This window comes from Convolutriloba macropyga, unplaced genomic scaffold (assembly GCF_964194025.1).
Source record: "Convolutriloba macropyga unplaced genomic scaffold, txConMacr16.3 SCAFFOLD_1213, whole genome shotgun sequence".
Classification (NCBI taxonomy): Eukaryota; Metazoa; Xenacoelomorpha; order Acoela; family Convolutidae; genus Convolutriloba; species Convolutriloba macropyga.
The window spans coordinates 17,207-35,443 of NW_027450001.1; the positions used below are offsets into that span (position 1 = coordinate 17,207).

At 36.8% G+C, this 18,237-nt stretch overlaps 1 protein-coding gene across 1 annotated transcript in view; it reads right to left on the bottom strand.

Moving 5' to 3' along the window:
• Window positions 1–18,237, bottom strand: part of LOC142355535 (neuronal acetylcholine receptor subunit beta-3-like) — a 46,530-nt gene that overhangs the window by 11,533 nt on the left and 16,760 nt on the right. The gene's annotated exons all lie outside the window — the stretch shown is intronic.

Sequence of the window (18,237 nt, forward strand, 5' to 3'; positions counted from 1 at the left end):
TTGGCGTTTAATTGACACACGATACCACCAGTGTGAAAATTCAGCAGTTATTGCGCCCCCTCCAATTATCCAAAACCCTGTTTTAAGGTGTAAAATTTGTTTCAAAGTTTTTACCCAGCAAAATGGTTTGACTAACCATGTTAAAAGTCATTCCCCCATGGAAATTATTCTTAGTCGTCGTGGAATCCCGATAAAACGGCGTTAGAGAAACCTTTTATTTGTCTTCTTTTTATAATAAAGTTTCAATTTTTACATTAATTTGTATTTAGTTTATATGAATGCTTTTATAATTTATCCATGCACATCAACTACAACTAAATGTAAGTTATCAGTTATCTTCACTGCTTGAATTGTATAATACTAGACGTCTGCGTTTTGGTGTTGGTTCTATTATAAGACTATTACTTGAAGATAAATCAGACATATCACTATTATTGCTTGCTTCGCTTTCAACTGCTTCCAATTCTAGAAAAGAATTGTCAAGGGCTGGCGGGGAAATTGCGTAGGGTTCATTCCAGTCAACAAGATCTTGATCAAGCTCACTTTCTGAATAATCGGGCTGATTGAATCCTGGATCGGGGGAGAAAAGCTATTGTTTTCAGATATCACATTTTCCGGGGTTGGTTGTGAAATTGAATCCAAGTCGCTTTCGTTTTCTGACTCCCAATCCCAATCATTTAATATAACATTGTGAAATGCAAATTCTCTAATATTTTTATGTCCAAATGGTAGGGAGTTTATTGGCTCAAGGTAAAACCGCTTGTCACAGTAGGCCGAAAGCGCAACTCTGTTTTGTTCCAGTGTCATCAACTCATGTTTCTCTGATTTGATGGTCACATTTTTGACGCGGACAATTTCCCCGCTGTCCAATACTCTCTTGAAGACCTCGTGCTTTAGTTGCTTTTGCCCCTCATGTGTTATTCCCTATCCACTTTTCTACTGACAGTCTGAAAGAACATTACAATCAATCCATTTTCTTTTTTAATCTATGTGCTTTCCTAATCTAGGTTTCAATGTTCCTGTTATATTAAAAAGACGCTTCCATGAATTTGGTTAGTTTCAAAACTGGAATTTGTTTTAATAAAATATAATGTTACACATACCCTTCGTTTGTATTGAATACATTTTGGGTTTCAAGCCACAGAACTCTTCCATTACCACCCCTGCCAGTTCGTCTTTGAATTTGAGAGTTACCATGTGATTTTCTGTGTTGTACAATGCGTTATCAGAAGGGTAGTTGGAGAAATCGAATTCTGTGTTGACTTCTGCTCGTGCTAGCTCCTCATACAAGTCATCACAATCAACAGCATAGGTAAGTGAGTCCGTATCAGAGTATAAAAGTTCACACTTAAACCACTGTTTCATATTCTCGTAGTGAAATCGAAACATGAATGCTTTTGAAAGATCCAGAATTGAAGCACCAACTATTGTAGGTTTCACCCAGTTTATTTTCGTTTTTCTTGTAGTCACGACTGCCATGTTTTCATCAAAAATTTTAAAGGATTTCATGTTAAACTTATCTGTGTGGTTGAGGAGAGCTCGTTCATCTCGGACCAGGAAAGCGTTAACTCGATTTCGCATGCTTTCACAACACTTTCCAAAAGCAGAGTTGTTCATGAGTTTGAAGAAGTTTTCAGCAATTTTGCTGGTTGCTGCTTGCCGCAATCTTGTGTTCAGTTCGATATACTTTGCCATCCACTTTGATTGTCTGAACTTGAGCACCTTGTGCAGTTTTGAAACTTTAAGGCCGTTTCGTTCATAAATCTTCAACGTTGCATAGTGTAGTGTATAATCCTACTTATCATAGAGTGTTTGAAGCAGTTTGTTGCACTTTGAAACTTTTGGGAGATGATATTCTTCCAAAAGGTCCAACTGTTAACTACTCAACCACATGCTGTCTACAGGTTCTCGGGTGGGTGCCATTGGAAAATCTTGGTGAGCATCGTGAATTGAGTCGGGGTAGTCCAAGTCGACGCAGACGATATATCCAAATTCAGCGTCGTCTGGAGTTTGCGAAATTTGTTCAATCGTCACTTCTGTGTCCGTCTGGAAGGAATTGAGTGGCAAGCAGAAATCCTTCATGATCCCACCATAGAGGTTATTAGCGTCTATGGTGAGACCATATGTTGATTTTTGCGTGTCATCAAAACGTTCCAGATATTTGTTGTTTGGCGTGAACAGTCTTTTTGTGTATACCGAGGACATACCCCCTCGCAACAATTCTTCTGCTATATCAAGATGGTTGCGATCTGTGAGAAGTTCCAGGTCGGGTTGACATATCTTCAGAAAGTCATCGCCCGCTAAGTGTGGTGCTGATAGATATTGAGCACATTCCAAGCTGTACGAGTCCAGACAGACTGCTCGTAGCCGCTCAAACCAGCAGGCGAGCTGTAGGTGTTGACTGTCAAGTACAGATCGTGATATTCACCCATGTTTCTACAATCAAATTTTTCGAAGATCAGCTTTGCTTTTTCGTAGTCAGCTTCGGTTATTGTCACTTTTCCTGATTTGAGTTTGTCGACCCAGCACTTCTTAGGCGGCAATTTTTTTAGCTTGAATTTTCTGAAGGTGTCCATGTAGGAGTAGGGGTAGAATCCTTTACCGTGCAGTAGTTTCACATCATTTGGTCACATTATTCGAAATGGTTATCGAGTATATCGAAACTGTCTTCAGGCAAAGACTGAACTAGTTTATCTAAAGACGATTGCATGAAGCGAAGAGAATCGATAAAGCGAAGTTCTTCGTATATGGGTATGACGTTTTGATTTTTGTTCACAATATCTTTGATCCAAACTTTAAAGCTAAAACTGATATAATTCTCATCAGTTTGAGGTATTATTGAAAATTTATTGTTAGGGTTGCAGTGATGTAGACTCTTTACAACATGATGCAAGTCATATCCTGACAAGTTGTGGGCGATTATGGGGACGAAGCTCTGTGTTCTGCGCTGTAGGTTACACTTTGAGTGAGCCCAGCCAAGAAACTGATTTGAGAAATGGCAGTGATCCAAGACTTTTTCGTTGTCCGCAGAAAAACTAGTTTCGCATATCCAACAGTGAGTCGCAAGCTCTTTTGCTTGACCAACTGCTCCTGTGAAGTACCTGTGTTTTTGCTTTTTCTCGTAGATATCTTTTGCCAGTGTCTCCATTTGCTTCACAAAGACTTGCATGCAATCTTCACCTCTGTACAGATGGAAGAACTCCAAATTTGGACTTCCATGTGAAATGGCTACATAACAGTAACCGCTCGGAATGTGTTTGTCCAACACACGAGTCCCTGAAGTCTGTGGGTTTTGTTCAACTGACGATACCGGAACAATGATTGACTCTAGGTCAAAATAGACAACCAGTGGAAGAGCTGTTTTTGCTTGAAATTTTTTGAAAGCGAGACTGTTGCTGTCCGGCTCAGGTAGCAGAACTTGACAAGTTTCGAAGTGATAGCAAAGTTTTTCGTGTTTTTGAAGCGTTTCGTTGTTCGAGCAAACATGAAAACAGTTGCGACAGATTTTTGCGCGTGCATTAATCTGTCGCCCTTGCACTTTTCGAACTAAGTTTACCAGGTCCGTTATCAGCACGTAGTGATAACGTTCACCATCAGTTATCAGTAGGTGATCAACGACAAAATCAGAGTTGTGCTTTGAAATTCGGAAAGGATACAAACTTTTCTTTTCGTATCGAAAAACGTTCACTTTTACTTCATTACATCTTTCAAACGCGCCTATTTTGTCAATTGGCATCGGCATCGGGAAATCTACTACTGCTTGATGAGTTAAAGGGTTTGAGCGAGCGTATGTTGCGGTGTTTGTTTTTTTGCTGTACCGATCCCCAGGTTGCGTGAGGGGGCAACCTTTCCCCTGCAAATGGTAGGCAGCCGTGAAACAATACAAGAAACAGTTTGGATCGTTAAAGTTTCGGATATTGAGCAGACATTTTAGAGCGCTAAGTTCAGTTGGAAGTGCTATATAGGTTGATCCCCGAATAGGGTTGAATTTTGCAAATCGAATTTCGAGCTTTTCAACCTTTTCAATAATCCAACCACTTCCACTTGTGGCATACATTGAAACCACGTTGACAATATGCTGCACGGACTCAAAGAACTGCTCTTCGGAGAGAGCATCCGTGTACACAATTTGCATTTCAGCGTTAGCGTAAATTGTTACGTGTTTTTCTTCTTCATTAATCCCCTTAGTGAGTGTAATGCTTAGAGAAAGTTGAACTTTCTGAGGACCTTCGAGGGTCTTTTGACGTATAAGTTCATTGATGTGATACCTCGAAGAGTTCATGAAAGACAAAACGTCAGTGTGATCATTACCTTCAATCTCGTAGATCTCCAGAGCACCTCGAATTGCCGACTGTACTGGTACTGCTTGATTATTGCTTTGGCCTCTGTTCCAAACAGGCAATCCGTGAGCATTATTCAGATGTTGATGAAAGTTACTCTGGTTGTTGAAAACCAGAGTGCAGTAGGCACACTGATTTTGGACTTCTCCACCGTGCTCCCGTCGGGTGTGTTGGTTCATTATCAGGATGTTGTGAGTCTCAAAACCACACGTGCTACACTCCAAGGCTGGGAATTCCGGTTGAACTCCATGAACGCGCTGTTTGTGTCTTCGAAGGTTTCTTTTGTCGGCCAGTTCCTTTGCGCAAATTTCACACGGTTGGGTCATTTTTGAGTTTTTTCAATTTTTTTTCTTTCGAAAATTCAACTGACTGCTTTACTGAGAAAACGACTGAGCAAATGAAGTCAAATTGTAACAACAGTTAACTGGTACAATTAGAGGGAGTGTTAGTTGGTTGAAAGTTGTGTTCTACACGAGAAAAATTTCCCTATAAGGGTGTGCTTGCACTTTGACACTATTTGCCAGGTTTGGAACGCAAATCTTGGTAGGAGTGTAGGTCAAATTTAACCCATGTTAACTTTTGACCAATAAGCGGTGTGTTCATGTTTCAGAATAACTTATTTCCATTATTTCCATGCAAGGTAAAAGTTTATTGTGTAATTTTAGTTATATCTGTTATCTACCACAACTGAAACATAGCTAACGCAGTATACTTACAATATACTCTTTTCTGTCGGGAAACAGTTCAAGTGTTCAAAATACTCTTCTACAAAAGTTGTTTTAGACTTTCTCTACTCTTCGAGGGTTGTATCGAAATTCCGTTCTATTTTCAACCTTATTATCAGTTTTCACTTTTAGGTTTCTGGAATACTTGGCAGTATTCTTATACCATTGACTAAAATTGTTCTAAACTGCTATTATCAGCGTGTTTCATGTGAACATAAAGTAATTCCATGAAAGACACTCTATCTTATCATTGTGCAAAAGTAAATTGTAGCTATATATAAGACAAAGATAGGTCGAAAGCAATTGAAATTAAGGATTTGATATTTACCACTGGTACTGATAACACATTTACCAAATGTCATTTGGTGAAAACCATAAATGTGGTTGTGGAATAACTAAATGCATTCTATTTACAGAAAATGAACTTCTTTAGAAGCTTAAAAACCTTTTTTCTACTATATGATGAATAAAATAAAAGTTTTTTGTAACTACTTAAGTAGAGAGATTTTTGCACTTTTACAGAATTCCTACATATGAAAATTGACTTTTTACCATTTACAAACCTTTTTTTACCCTATGGTTAGTAAAATAAAAGTTTTTTGTAACAACTTAAGTAGTGAGATTTTTGCACTTTTACAGAATTCCTACATATGAAAATTGACTTTTTACCAATTAAAAACCTTTTTTTTTACCCTATGGTTAGTAAAATAAAAGTTTTTTGTAACAACTTATGTAGTGAGATTTTTGCACTTTTACAGAATTCCTACATATGAAAATTGACTTTTTACCATTTAAAAACCTTTTTTTTACCCTATGGTTAGTAAAATAAAAGTTTTTTGTAACTACTTAAGTAGTGAGATTTTTGCACTTTTACAGAATTCCTACATATGAAAATTGACTTTTTACCATTTAAAAACCTTTTTTTACCCTATGGTTAGTAAAATAAAAGTTTTTTGTAACTACTTAAGTAGTGAGATTTTTGCACTTTTACAGAATTCCTACATATGAAAATTGACTTTTTACCATTTAAAAACCTTTTTTTACCCTATGGTTAGTAAAATAAAAGTTTTTTGTAACAACTTAATCAGTGAGATTTTTGCACTTTTACAGAATTCCTACATATGAAAATTGACTTTTTACCATTTAAAAACCTTTTTTTACCCTATGGTTAGTAAAATAAAAGTTTTTTGTAACAACTTATGTAGTGAGATTTTTGCACTTTTACAGAATTCCTACATATAAAAATTGACTTTTTACCATTTAAAAACCTTTTTTTACCCTATGGTTAGTAAAATAAAAGTTTTTTGTAACAACTTAAGTAGTGAGATTTTTGCACTTTTACAGAATTCCTACATATGAAAATTGACTTTTTACCATTTAAAAACCTTTTTTTACCCTATGGTTAGTAAAATAAAAGTTTTTTGTAACTACTTAGGTAATGAGATTTTTGCACTTTTACAGAATTCCTTCATATGAAAATTGACTTTTTACTGTTTCAAAAACTTTCATTCTTCAATATGTGTTTTAAACAGAACTTTACTTGCTTGCTGTGTTTTTATGTTGAGATGAGATTTTCTTCCAACGTTCACTAAGTAACAATTTGATGGAATACTTTTTGATTCTGCCTTCTCTTTCCAGTTTTATTCTCTAAACAAAAAAGAGATATTATGATGTTCAATTAAAATTAGAAATGCAAATTGATATTTTTTTACATTTTCACACCAAAAAAAAATATTATTAAAGCACACAATTTATTTAGAGGGTCATAGAAATGGTGACAGTTTCAAAAAGTTTCAGTTTTCCGAGTTCAGGTTAGTCCTCAAATATATCTGTAAGTGGTGTTCGATTGGCACGTTTTTTCTGTGGAGCATTGCATACTTTGGGAGTCTCTGAATTCAAGGTTGTTGTATTGGTTGAGGTTCTGTACGTTTCGAAGGATACTGTAGCATTCTCTGCACTCTGCGTTGGTGTCACAAAAGTTGTCTCTGAAAGAAGAGAACTATCGAAGTTCGGTTCGAACTGCTCGGTTGACCCCATATTCCAAGACAATTTGTCCATGATTGAAGCGATGACTGTTTTTCGTTTTGTATCTGTTGTTTCCGGCGTAACAATGGGGCTTGGGTCGTTCGTTGCCGGTGATCCAATTGGTGAAGTAGCTGGTGAAGTTGGCGGAGGTTGAATTCCCCAAAGTTGAGCCAGTTCTTCAATTGCCTGGAATTGGCCGAGTTGATTCTCAAAAATAGGCACACAGTCACAATCGTATCGGTACAAAAGTCTCTTTGTGTCTGGAGAAAGTGTCTCAATGTCATAGGGGAAAAGTAGGGGCATTTTCCGAGGAACACTGTATCCTCCAGCTGTTAGCACAGTTTTCGTGCCATTGTCTTTTGTAGATACGTATTTATCTGGTAATGTTGCAACAAAATTCACGAATATTTTTGGTATGATGCAATGTTCAATTGATCTCCAACAGCCTTTTTCGCTATTTTTCTTCTGCTGTATAAAAACTATGTAGTTTTCGCATTGAGTGTGATACACAATACTGCGCTCCCAAGAATCTTCAGACTCGCAAAGAATGTGGTAAGACATTATTTGTAAAGCACTTTTACAGTTTGTTCTCTTTAAAATGGAGCAGAACTGAACAACTATAGTCTTGAATTTAAAACGAATAAATGAAATCCGGCAAATACCAACATTAGCAACACTTGTGTGTGAAATTTGTTGAATACTTAACACACCCGGGTCAAGGGTTGTAACTGCAATTGTGAATGTTTACTCTACATGAACTTGTCTGTGTTATAGTTTTATGTTTTTGTAACTAGTTGCAAAGTGTATAAGAAAGTCTTATCTACACAGACTTAAACACAATAGTTTTCAGTTTTATTATGTTGATATGTATACTAACGTTTATAATGTATGCAATAGCAAGAAGTTTACAACCAGTTTTGTTTAGTATAGACTGTGTTATATCAAAGGCCTAAAGCCTTCTATCAAACGCTTGCTGTGTAATTGTGAGTTCTTTCTTATCTATGGACATACCCAGAGGTCACATTTGTTTTCCATTAAATTGTACTAGTTCCTGCTCTATGTTGAGTAATATTATCCAAATATAAACTTTATTACCAACGCAATAAAACAGTTTAAGTGAGGGTCGCGAGTTTTGTCTTGCATTTTGACAAAATTGCCAAGTTTTATAACCTAGACTTACATTCAAATTCAAATCAGAAGCTTAAATGTTAACCAAGAGCGCTCTTATCAGTAGTAAGCATTTAAAGTGTTGTTTGTGTTTTGTGTGTTAAAGGTACTTGTAAATAAAAATCATTTCCGAAAATTCTTTCAAAACAGGTAGTTTGACACAGTTTAAGTACACAATTCTTGAAAATGCCAATTACTGCTGATAAGGACGCAGAGTTTGGAGACGTGTATTTTGAAATCTCTAGAACAGAGAAAAGATTGATACGCGCAACAGTGAAGTCTTATGAAAATACTGGTGCCTATGTATTTCTCAAGCTATTTAAAAAAGTTGACAAGGATTATGAACTTCAACAACGAATTACTCTAACTTTAGATGAGTTTGAGCTTTTGTCAAAAAGGTCAGCAAAAATACGGTCTGCTGCTGTAGGTACAGCTACTGAAAACGATCAAGCTAACAAAGCTCCAGCAGCGAAAAGACGTAAAACTAAAAAAGACGACGAGCGAGACAATTCAGACTAATTGTAATATATTAGAAAATGGTGGAAGCGATGTATGAGCGTTCTCCGGGTTTCTTCAAGCAGTTTCAGAAAAACTTTAAATATTTCATATCGGAAGAAAAACCTAATTTTTCTTCTCTCAAGAACTTTGCCTTTTGCATGCGTTTTGAGAGTGTCCACTGTGATTACAACCCTACTAATCATTACCATGTTCTTATCGACGTGTCGGAGTTCTCAGCAGACTTTATCAAACAAACAAAAACGTGTTCAGTTCCGTGTCTTTTTACAACTTTCAAGTATCTGTTCTCGTCTTCGGATTCACTGGAGGCAAAGGGAGATGTTTTTCAAAAACTCTTGCTGGCAGTGGAGTACAACAAAAGCAATTTCAACGGATTCTCAAAAGCAGACACTACTGCTTCCATTCAAAAGCGTTTGCCAATTTTTACGAAAAACGTCACAAACAAATTTCAACAACCTGACTGCTTATACCGAAACATTGCTGGACACAAAAGTTTGGAATTAAATGCATCGAAGCAAAAAAATCAACCAATTCAAACTGATCAACTAACAACTGAAACTCTGAAAAGATTTCAATCGATTCTCTCTGGACCGCATGTTGGTGCTTTTTGTCAAGTAATGGATATTTTTATTAGTGGATATGGAAAGTTGGAAATTGATTCTGATGTTCTGTGTGTTCGTTTCCTTTATGAAGAAAAAATTAAATTTTGAAAAAAAATTTATTTTCAATATAGGTTAGTAATATTAGAACATCATATGAAGCGCAAAACGAAGCAAATCAATATCACTCATTTTTACAAGTTTTTGTCCACTGAAAATAATATGAGCAATATAAATACAAAATAATCCACACAAAATTGAATTTTGTTTCTGTATAGGTTGGTTTCTCAGTAATTCATATACGGTATTAACATTAAAGTTTGAGACTATTCTGCTCTGCAAGTGTTTGTATGACGATAGAGTTTGGCCTAAGGGATCTGCAAAAATAATTTTTTGATCTTTTTGGCAGAGATGAATCCAATGGGTTCCAATTGATGCAGACGTTGAGATATTGACTATAATGAAGCTGTTGTCGGTTAAGTTGGTTGGAAAATTATCAGCCGCATAAATTCCACGAAATTTGTATTTGAGTTCCGAACATCTCTGAATTAGAGAGTTCAACTTGTCTTCGTCCATTAGTTTGTTAAAATATGAATCTTTGAAACTTTCCGCGCCGAATCAATACAAATGGTACTTGCTTTTTCCCCAATAATGAATATTTCTACATTATGAGCTAAGGCAGCAGAAAACTTTAGTTCAATTGATACAGAACAATTGGTAAGTTCAGGGTGAATAAAATCGTGAGATGCCTGCTGAGTACTCGTCAGATCGAAAACCATAATAAAATGATTTGGGTAGTCTTCTAGACTGATTTCATGTCCAATGTCGATATAGGCTAGATCTGACATAGTATTAAAGTAAACACGTTTTGAATCATCAGTTGAAATAGGACTATCAGCAACGGGAAGACCATTACGGTAAATGCAAATTTGTTCCAAATTGAATTTTCTATAGTGAAATGGGTTAAGCAGCTTGCTTTCGAGGAAAGCTTCGTTCGTGTTTAAGCAAATGGCGAGTCTTCTAATGGGTTCTCTGCCAAAAACATCTTCTTGCTTCCAGCTCTGCAAACCGGCAGAAGCCAGAAAAGTTTTAGTAATCGTTTCTAGGTAAGGAAAGGATGCGGGACTGGACAGCAGGATCTTTTCTATTGCTGACACAACATCATCGTTCAGCGTCATTTTCCGTACATATAAGTTAGCTTCTGTAATTTTTATTTTGTAGGATTTTGCAGCGTCATCTGAAATTAAAGAAAAATCGTCAATTGATCGCCGAAAAGAGATTCGGAGTGTTACACCACTGAGAAGATGTCAATCACAGGTAAAAAAGTCAACCGCCACCTTTCCGTAAAATGTACACTCAGCAGATGCTCTGACTAAAGTTTTTCGTCTGGTGATTTCGGATGCTGCAATTCCCCCGGGGTTTGCTTCATAAGAATAGCCTTGACATGCCAACCACGTGCTTTTGGCATCTTTATTGTGAGAAAACTCGGTTTCGATGAAACTTTTGTGGGCGTAGTTACCATTGGCACTTGAAATTTTCAAACCGTTAGCAGATACTGTACAATCAGAAAAAAGTGAATGTAGGACATTGTTGCAAAAGTATGGCGCGTCTGTTTTAGTCACATCTGCAGCAGCAGTGTTGTCATATTTCAAATCAGCATCAGAAGACTGTACAATCTTGCACTTGATTTCAAGAAAAATTTTTTGGAGATCAATGAAATTGTTGCGGTCTCCTGCAACTTCAAACTCTAGCATTGGTCCATTAGGGCTGTAAACCGGTCCCAATTTCTGACAAAAACTTCCATCAAATGTAACAAGGAGAGCTGGTTTCTCGAATAAATCCAACGAACTATGCGTTGCTTCGGCTGGTAACATATTACCGATAACATCCATCAACTCAGGGACGCCTTGTAGCAACAGTTCTTTTCCGATGCGTTTAGCTGCTGGCAGAACAAACTGCCGAGCAAGTGGCAGTGCAACACGTCCAATACCGCTAGCTAATGCTCCAAAACCACTACCTCTTTGTCTATAGTGACCGGAAAAGTGAGGCAATGATGATGCTTGGTTTGCGTAGTAGGAATCCATTTAATCACCAAATTTTTTAAATTGTAGTGTTAAAATAACTTTACCAGTCCCCGAAAAGGGAACTAACTGTCCCGTTTCAGTTCGTAGCTCAATTGATATTGATTGAATGGTGTTCGAACTCACAAACGCTACCGTTTTTCAAACGCTGTTTTGAATCAATGACTCTTAACAATGGTGCTTTCGCATCACCCACATACTGATACTCAATAATGTTTGTGTATAAAAATTAAATGCTTTCTAGCGCAAAGGTCTGCTGGAAAATCACCATAATAGGCTTTCGTATCATCATTTTTCATTAATCGGTTCGCTGTTGTGGGAATCATTTTGTATCCAATATGAATTCCGTAGCCATCTGGAATACCTTTAAAGCCAATTATACTGGGTATTTCTTCACTTGGAAAGGTAATTCCCTCGTATTTACCAAAAATCATTTCGTATTTTCCACTGCTTTTGATTTCTCGGAAAGAGAAGTTAGGCAGTCCAACTGTTCTCTTGATAGTTGCTAAAAGTTGAGCAACTGTATCATAAGTGCCAGCCATAAACGCTAATTTTTCTCCATTGTAGGGTCGTGAAATGACGTTGGATCCAGTTGCGTGGTTTTGTGATTCCTCATATCCCCTGAGACTGAACGCAAGCAAATCTCCATTAACTATGTGTTCAATTTTTGTTGGAAAAATGATTTCACTCAGAGCCTCTGAGATTAATTCATCATTAATCTCCAGTCTCCCCTGAAATTAATCTCCAGTCTCCTCTGAGATTAATTTCATCATTAAAAAAATTTCTAAAATTTGCTAAAGTGTTTTCCTGGAAAATGTCCATCGAAGCAGATGATATAACGTGTACTGTGAACTCATCCTCAAAACGGTTACTACTCATTTTGATTTGGAGATTCTCGTACTAGTTGTAATTCTGGCTGGTAACACTTGCCCTGGATAATTTCTTTATTAGAATCAATAAGAGAATATGTAGGTGGATTAAGCGTCGGAATACCGGCAATTTCAAAAACTTCGTCAGTGAAAGATTTCTTGTATCCTTTTCGGAAAGTTTTTTCCTTTTTAACGATTCGAACAAAATCACCCACGTAAAGTTTTGGTTTTTGACTGCGACGTGTCTCCACAGTTAATGATACAAGTCTTGGTACATCTTTTTTGGTAACTTTGTTAGGAGCAATTTTGGTGACACGATTAACACGGGAGTTGATAGTTTTTACGAATTGATCCAAATTGTTAATATAAGAATACGTCCATTTTTCCTCTAAATATCGGTAAATAATATTTTTTAGTGACCTGATGTTTCTTTCTGCAAACGCAGACTTCTTTTCGCTAAAAGTACTATACAAATGAATTCCTCGTTTGTTGCAGAGTGTTTTGAAAGCTCCCAAAAACTCAGTACCATCATCCACCCAAACTTTTTGTGGTTGCTTGTGTTTGATCATGTTTCGGAAGACCTTTGCGGTTTCTGTTGCATTTTTTGTTTTCAGCGGTTCAACACGTAGATACCTCGAGAGGCAGTCAACTGCTACGAGCAAATATTTAACATCACGATTGTATTTTGCAAGTTTATCAACATGAGCTAAATCTAAAGACCAGATTTCATTCAGATCGTTGACGATTACTTTTAATCGCGGAAAGTTCAACCGCTGTGCACGATATTTTGTGAAGGATGGTTTTGTTTCCAACTACATTTTGACTTTTGTCATTGGCAGTTTGCTGAAATCTTTTAATCGCTTTGAACTTCCGAATGATGCTGGACCTTTAGAATAGAGTATATCCAGTATTTTCACATCTTTAATAGTTAGACCATTTTTTTTCCTTTCGTCTCCTGCTCTGTCTTTTTGTTTGTTTGATTTTTTGGTTCTGCAGTTTTTGATCTGGAGGCTTTACTTTGACTTCCACTGCTCTGTTCGCTTCTTTGTTGTTTTTCTGATTCTCCTTGAATTTGTTAGGTTTCCTCTTCTTTCTCCTCATCGCTGTAAACTTCTTTGAGAACTTTTTTAGCATGAGTGTTGGATACTAAGTGCGGGGGTATCTTGAGTTCGTGCAAAATATTTGTGTACACGGCTATGTCAATTTTCTTTGTCGGCTGTTGCAAATTGTACAAAAAAGTTGACACTTTAACTCTCATAGGTTTGTCCTCAATATGAAGGAAACCACTCGGGTCCTCAATGGAAACTGTTTCTGAACTTAATATCTTGTTTAGGATGATTTCCGCTCTTTGGATTTTGTTTTCTTCCATTAATTCTACATCTGACATTATAGAGTCAAAGTATGATTGTCCTTTTCAATGAGGGCTCAATTTCGCCATCATCACTAAAGAAAGACTGTACACTTTCACTTCCATCATCCAATTCACTTTTTAAATCAACACTACTTGTTCTTCTTCTTTTGCGCTTGTTCACGATATTAGTTTTATTAGTTTCCTGTTCAGTCGCCTCTTTGCTTTCAAAATCGGTTGGGTTGTTTCGGTGGAGGAGTGACAATTGAGCAGCTTTCTGTTTATAAAGGGGATTATCCAAAATTTCTGTCCTAGTCGGTTGTTTTGACACAAACATTCTTTTCGGTATCAAGACAAACTCTTCCGCGTGCATTACTACCTCTTCAAGTAAAGGTAACAAGAGAGACTTATGCTTCGAAGTAGATGTAAATTTTTTACCAATAGCTGACGCTTTTTCCTCAAACTTGTCTCTTTGGAAAGAAAATGTCGGAATGATGTTTCGTAGTTTTCAAGTAAACTTTTATCTGTGGGCACGTTTCCATTTATAACATTGAGAAAGCATTCACAGAGAAATTTTATAAATTTATTTGATGATTTTTTGATGAATTTTTTTAGCATGCTTTCCGGCATTTCGAGCATTCGCCTCAGCATACATATCTCTTTCTCTCTCATTTGTGAGGCGGGTAATTACAGCTTTGGAAGATGGCAGATAGAAAATTGTTGGCCCCGGTGGTACAATATTTGAACAATAACGTAGTGAGTCGGTTGTTTTTGGGTCTAAATCAATCAATAAGTGTCCGAATGGTTGTTTTGTTGCAAGATCATAGCTGTCTTTTAAAAAGTTTGTGTTATTGAGTTGTTTTCCATTATAACTTATCTGCTGTATATTTCTGGGAGATTTGAACAAAATGATGTGTGTTGTGTTGAGATCAATTGTTCTAGACCATTTACTCTGTTGAAACAAATTATGCTTAACATAGATAACATTGATCTTTTGTGGCGTCCAGCTGTTGCAAGTTTTGAAAACTCCTTGTCATTGAAAATTTCCTCGCAAGAATCGTCAAAGACGAGCAAACAGTTTTCCAACTGTGAAATGAATTCAAATCCCGAGAATTTGGTAAAATAAATGTTCAAGTTACGCTCCATCGTTTGAAATTTTGGTTGATCATGTTGATAGAAATAGTATATTGACTTGAATTTAGGGAAAAACGTATTCTTAGGAAGCATTTGAAAAATAATTTCGGTCTTTCCACAACCTGAAGGACCACAGACTGCCATGAAGAGACGATCACTCGTTGAGATTATTTTATTCATAACTTAGGATTTGGAAGTGCGTATCCAACTCTGCACGATAGCAATGAAAACCAAAATGTTGATTCTTCACAATCGAGGTGGAAGAAAACTAATTTGGTCAGTGAAACTACAATAAGAAAAACTATTATCGAAACTTGTGTAAAATAAACTACCTCAGAGCGCGGTAATCTAGAATTGCAAAACCTCCAAGACCGTCTCTCTTGGTTTTGATCATCAAAAACCAAGTCAGTGATTCCTGCTCCACTGCCAGCGCAATCTAATTGATCTGCTGATTGACTCATTTTGAAAGCAAATGATTTTCAAAAATGAATTTAATTCAAAAATTCTGTTAGTTTATTTATTTAGTTAGTTCATCAACCATAAAAAATTCGTATGTAATAAATTCAGAGTTTTTGTCTTCCTTCTTATATTTTACTTTATAGTTTGCTTGGAATCCGTAGTCATTGCCATAGTAGACAATTGACTCCACCTTTCCTTCTCTGACTACCTCTTTGATTTCATCGGGGAGACTCTCATCGTCCAGGGGTACTGGTACTGGCACTGGATACTTGGGCGTAGGTAAAGGGGTTAGTTTCAGTTTTTTCATTTTCTCTTGTAAAGACATGATACATTTGAAAGTACTCCAGCAGTGAAAGATATTTCTTTAGTGTTTCAATTTCAGCAGTATTACAAAGTATTTGCTGCTTCCTCAGTATAGTTTGTCCACGAGAATCAATTTTTTCTTCTTTCAGAAAAGTCACTGTCAACTGGTTATCACTCGCAATGCAACTGCATACTGTCAAATTTGGAGATAAATTCACTTGAAGAACTGAAGGAGTTGCTTTCTCCACACGACGACTCATTAGTTGGTAGTGTTATCCAATAAAAGTACACCTGTGCGTTTCTCTTTGCGCAATGCTTTTTCTTTTGTTTGAATGGTAGTATAGATGAATGAAGTGAACAAGTCAAGTGCTCTACTGGAGTGAAGATTTCTTCAATTTTTGGACATAGCAATGTTTCTAAATTTGTGACGTCTTTTTGAAGGAGTTTTTGCAGTGTCTCCGTCTTCTCCTTCCCCTTTGCGTAGAATTTAGCAGTAGGAAAACGGATCTTGATTGCTATAAATATTTGTGATAGAAACCAGTAAGGGTAGCTGCCGCTGTCCCACGAAATACCATGCAAATGCTTCGATACCCACTGATGCGATTTCCTCTCACTCGAGGACAGCGAGTTGAAGGAAATTGGAGGAAGAAAAAGAACCGTGTCTGAGTAGTTGTTTGAACAAATAGATAATTCTTTTATAATGAATCCACTCTTTTTGTGTCAAAAACCTTCAAAATCTATAACAACAATCTCCGGACTCAACATTCCAGCAAACTGAATAAGTTACGTTTAAAAGTTTTCACGAACATGCAGAAGAATAAACCTGTCAGGTGACCAACGTAAGCGTTTGTGATTGGACAAGGCAAAACGTAAGAGTATCCTGGACCCTTTTGGCTATACTCTGCAATAAATCCAGAGGCATCATGAAGAATTGCATGTAAGCGAAGCACTTTAAATGATTTCAAATAAGTATCCAATGAAGAGTTATCTATTCCAATGATCCCACCATAAGGCCTCAGTTTTAGTGCAATTTCGAGCTTAACATCAGGGTCCAAGTGCAAGCAGGTTGCCAAAAAGTAAAGAAATCTTTCATTATGTTCTGGATAGTCTGTTTTATTAAATTATAGATTTCATGAATGGTCTTTAAATCTACCGTCGCGATTGTTGTTGTCATGCTGTTTTTGAGCAAGCATTATAGACAAATGAAAATTAGGTGACTTTTGCAGGGTATGATAATTACTTTTTTTTGTTTGTGTCTACATGACAGCTCCTTTTCCCCCAAGGTTTTTAAAGTTCTTCCTGGTTGGTTTCCTTAAACTGATTTTTTTTAAAAATGCAAGTCTCCCCCCTCCCCTCCATAAGACTCAGAGAAAAACAAAGAAAAAATCTAAGTGTCCCCCCCTGTAGTTTGACCGGGAAGACACTTGTGTCCCCCCCTGTAGTTTGACCGGGAAGACACTTGTGTCCCCCCTGTAGTGTTCACGGGAAGACACTTATGTCCCCCCCCTGTAGTTTGACGGGGAAGACACTTGTGTCCCCCCCTGTAGTGTTCACGGGAAGACACTTATGTCCCCCCCCCGTAGTTTGCCCAGACAAAAACAAGATTAAAGTACCCTGGCGCAGACACATGACGAATTAACTTTCAAAGCAAAAGCGGTGGTAGTTAAAATGGCTTCAAGCCCAAAGCGGCAAACCAGTCACGCAAGTGGAGGGAAAATGGTTTCCTAAGATTAGTTTCATGCATGGCAGGGGAAATAAGGAGAAAGAATTTCAAAGTGTCCCACCCTGTAGTTTGCCCAGGAAGACACTTGTGTCCCCCCCCCCCGTAGTGTTCACGGGAAGACACTTATGCCCCCCCCCCCCGTAGTTTGCCCAGAAAGACACATCACTACTGCTAACAGTTTTTCTATTTTTTTCATTTTTAAACTTTGGAAACAAAAAATAGTTTTTCGAATAGTGGTCACATCAGATATATTATTGATGACGACAGAATCAGATATTTGTTTTTTTTTTAAATTTTCCATCTGAGAAAAAAATGGAATTTAAAAATAGTTTATTTTTAATAGTGGCAAGAATTACAGTATTTTGCATCTCTTATTTTGGAATCGGTGACAACAGGTGTTCAATCAGTGAGCTCAATAATACCAATAAGTAGGCAAACAAGACAAGAAATTGTTCGTTTGATTGGAAAAAAATGCATCTAAAATGTGAAAAAAAGAAACTTTATTGAAATTCAATTTTGTTTTGACACTTGTGGAGTATTGAATGGCATAAAATTTTTAAAATGATGTTTTTCTCCCTCGGACATTGTTAAATTTAGTTTTGAGCAGTAGGACATCGGAAATATTTTTGTGCTGACTTGACTCAAAAGTTTAAACTTTTTTCGGTTTTAGATTGGTCTGGTAATATTTGGTAAGTCATTTGAGGAAGATATCTCAAATGTAGGGATAAGGTTTTAAAAAATTGTTATTTTTTGTTCTTATCTTCCTAACCTTCTATACAATTACAATGACCCTGGTTTATTTCATTTGAAAAGCATTTTCGTTGAGACTAAAAATTTGTCGCATAAACCTGGTTTTGAGTTATTTGTAAAAAGCCGACCTGTGAACGGTTTGGATGAAAATTTTTAAATAGCGGCAAGTATAGACAAATTGCGGGAAAAATTGGCAAA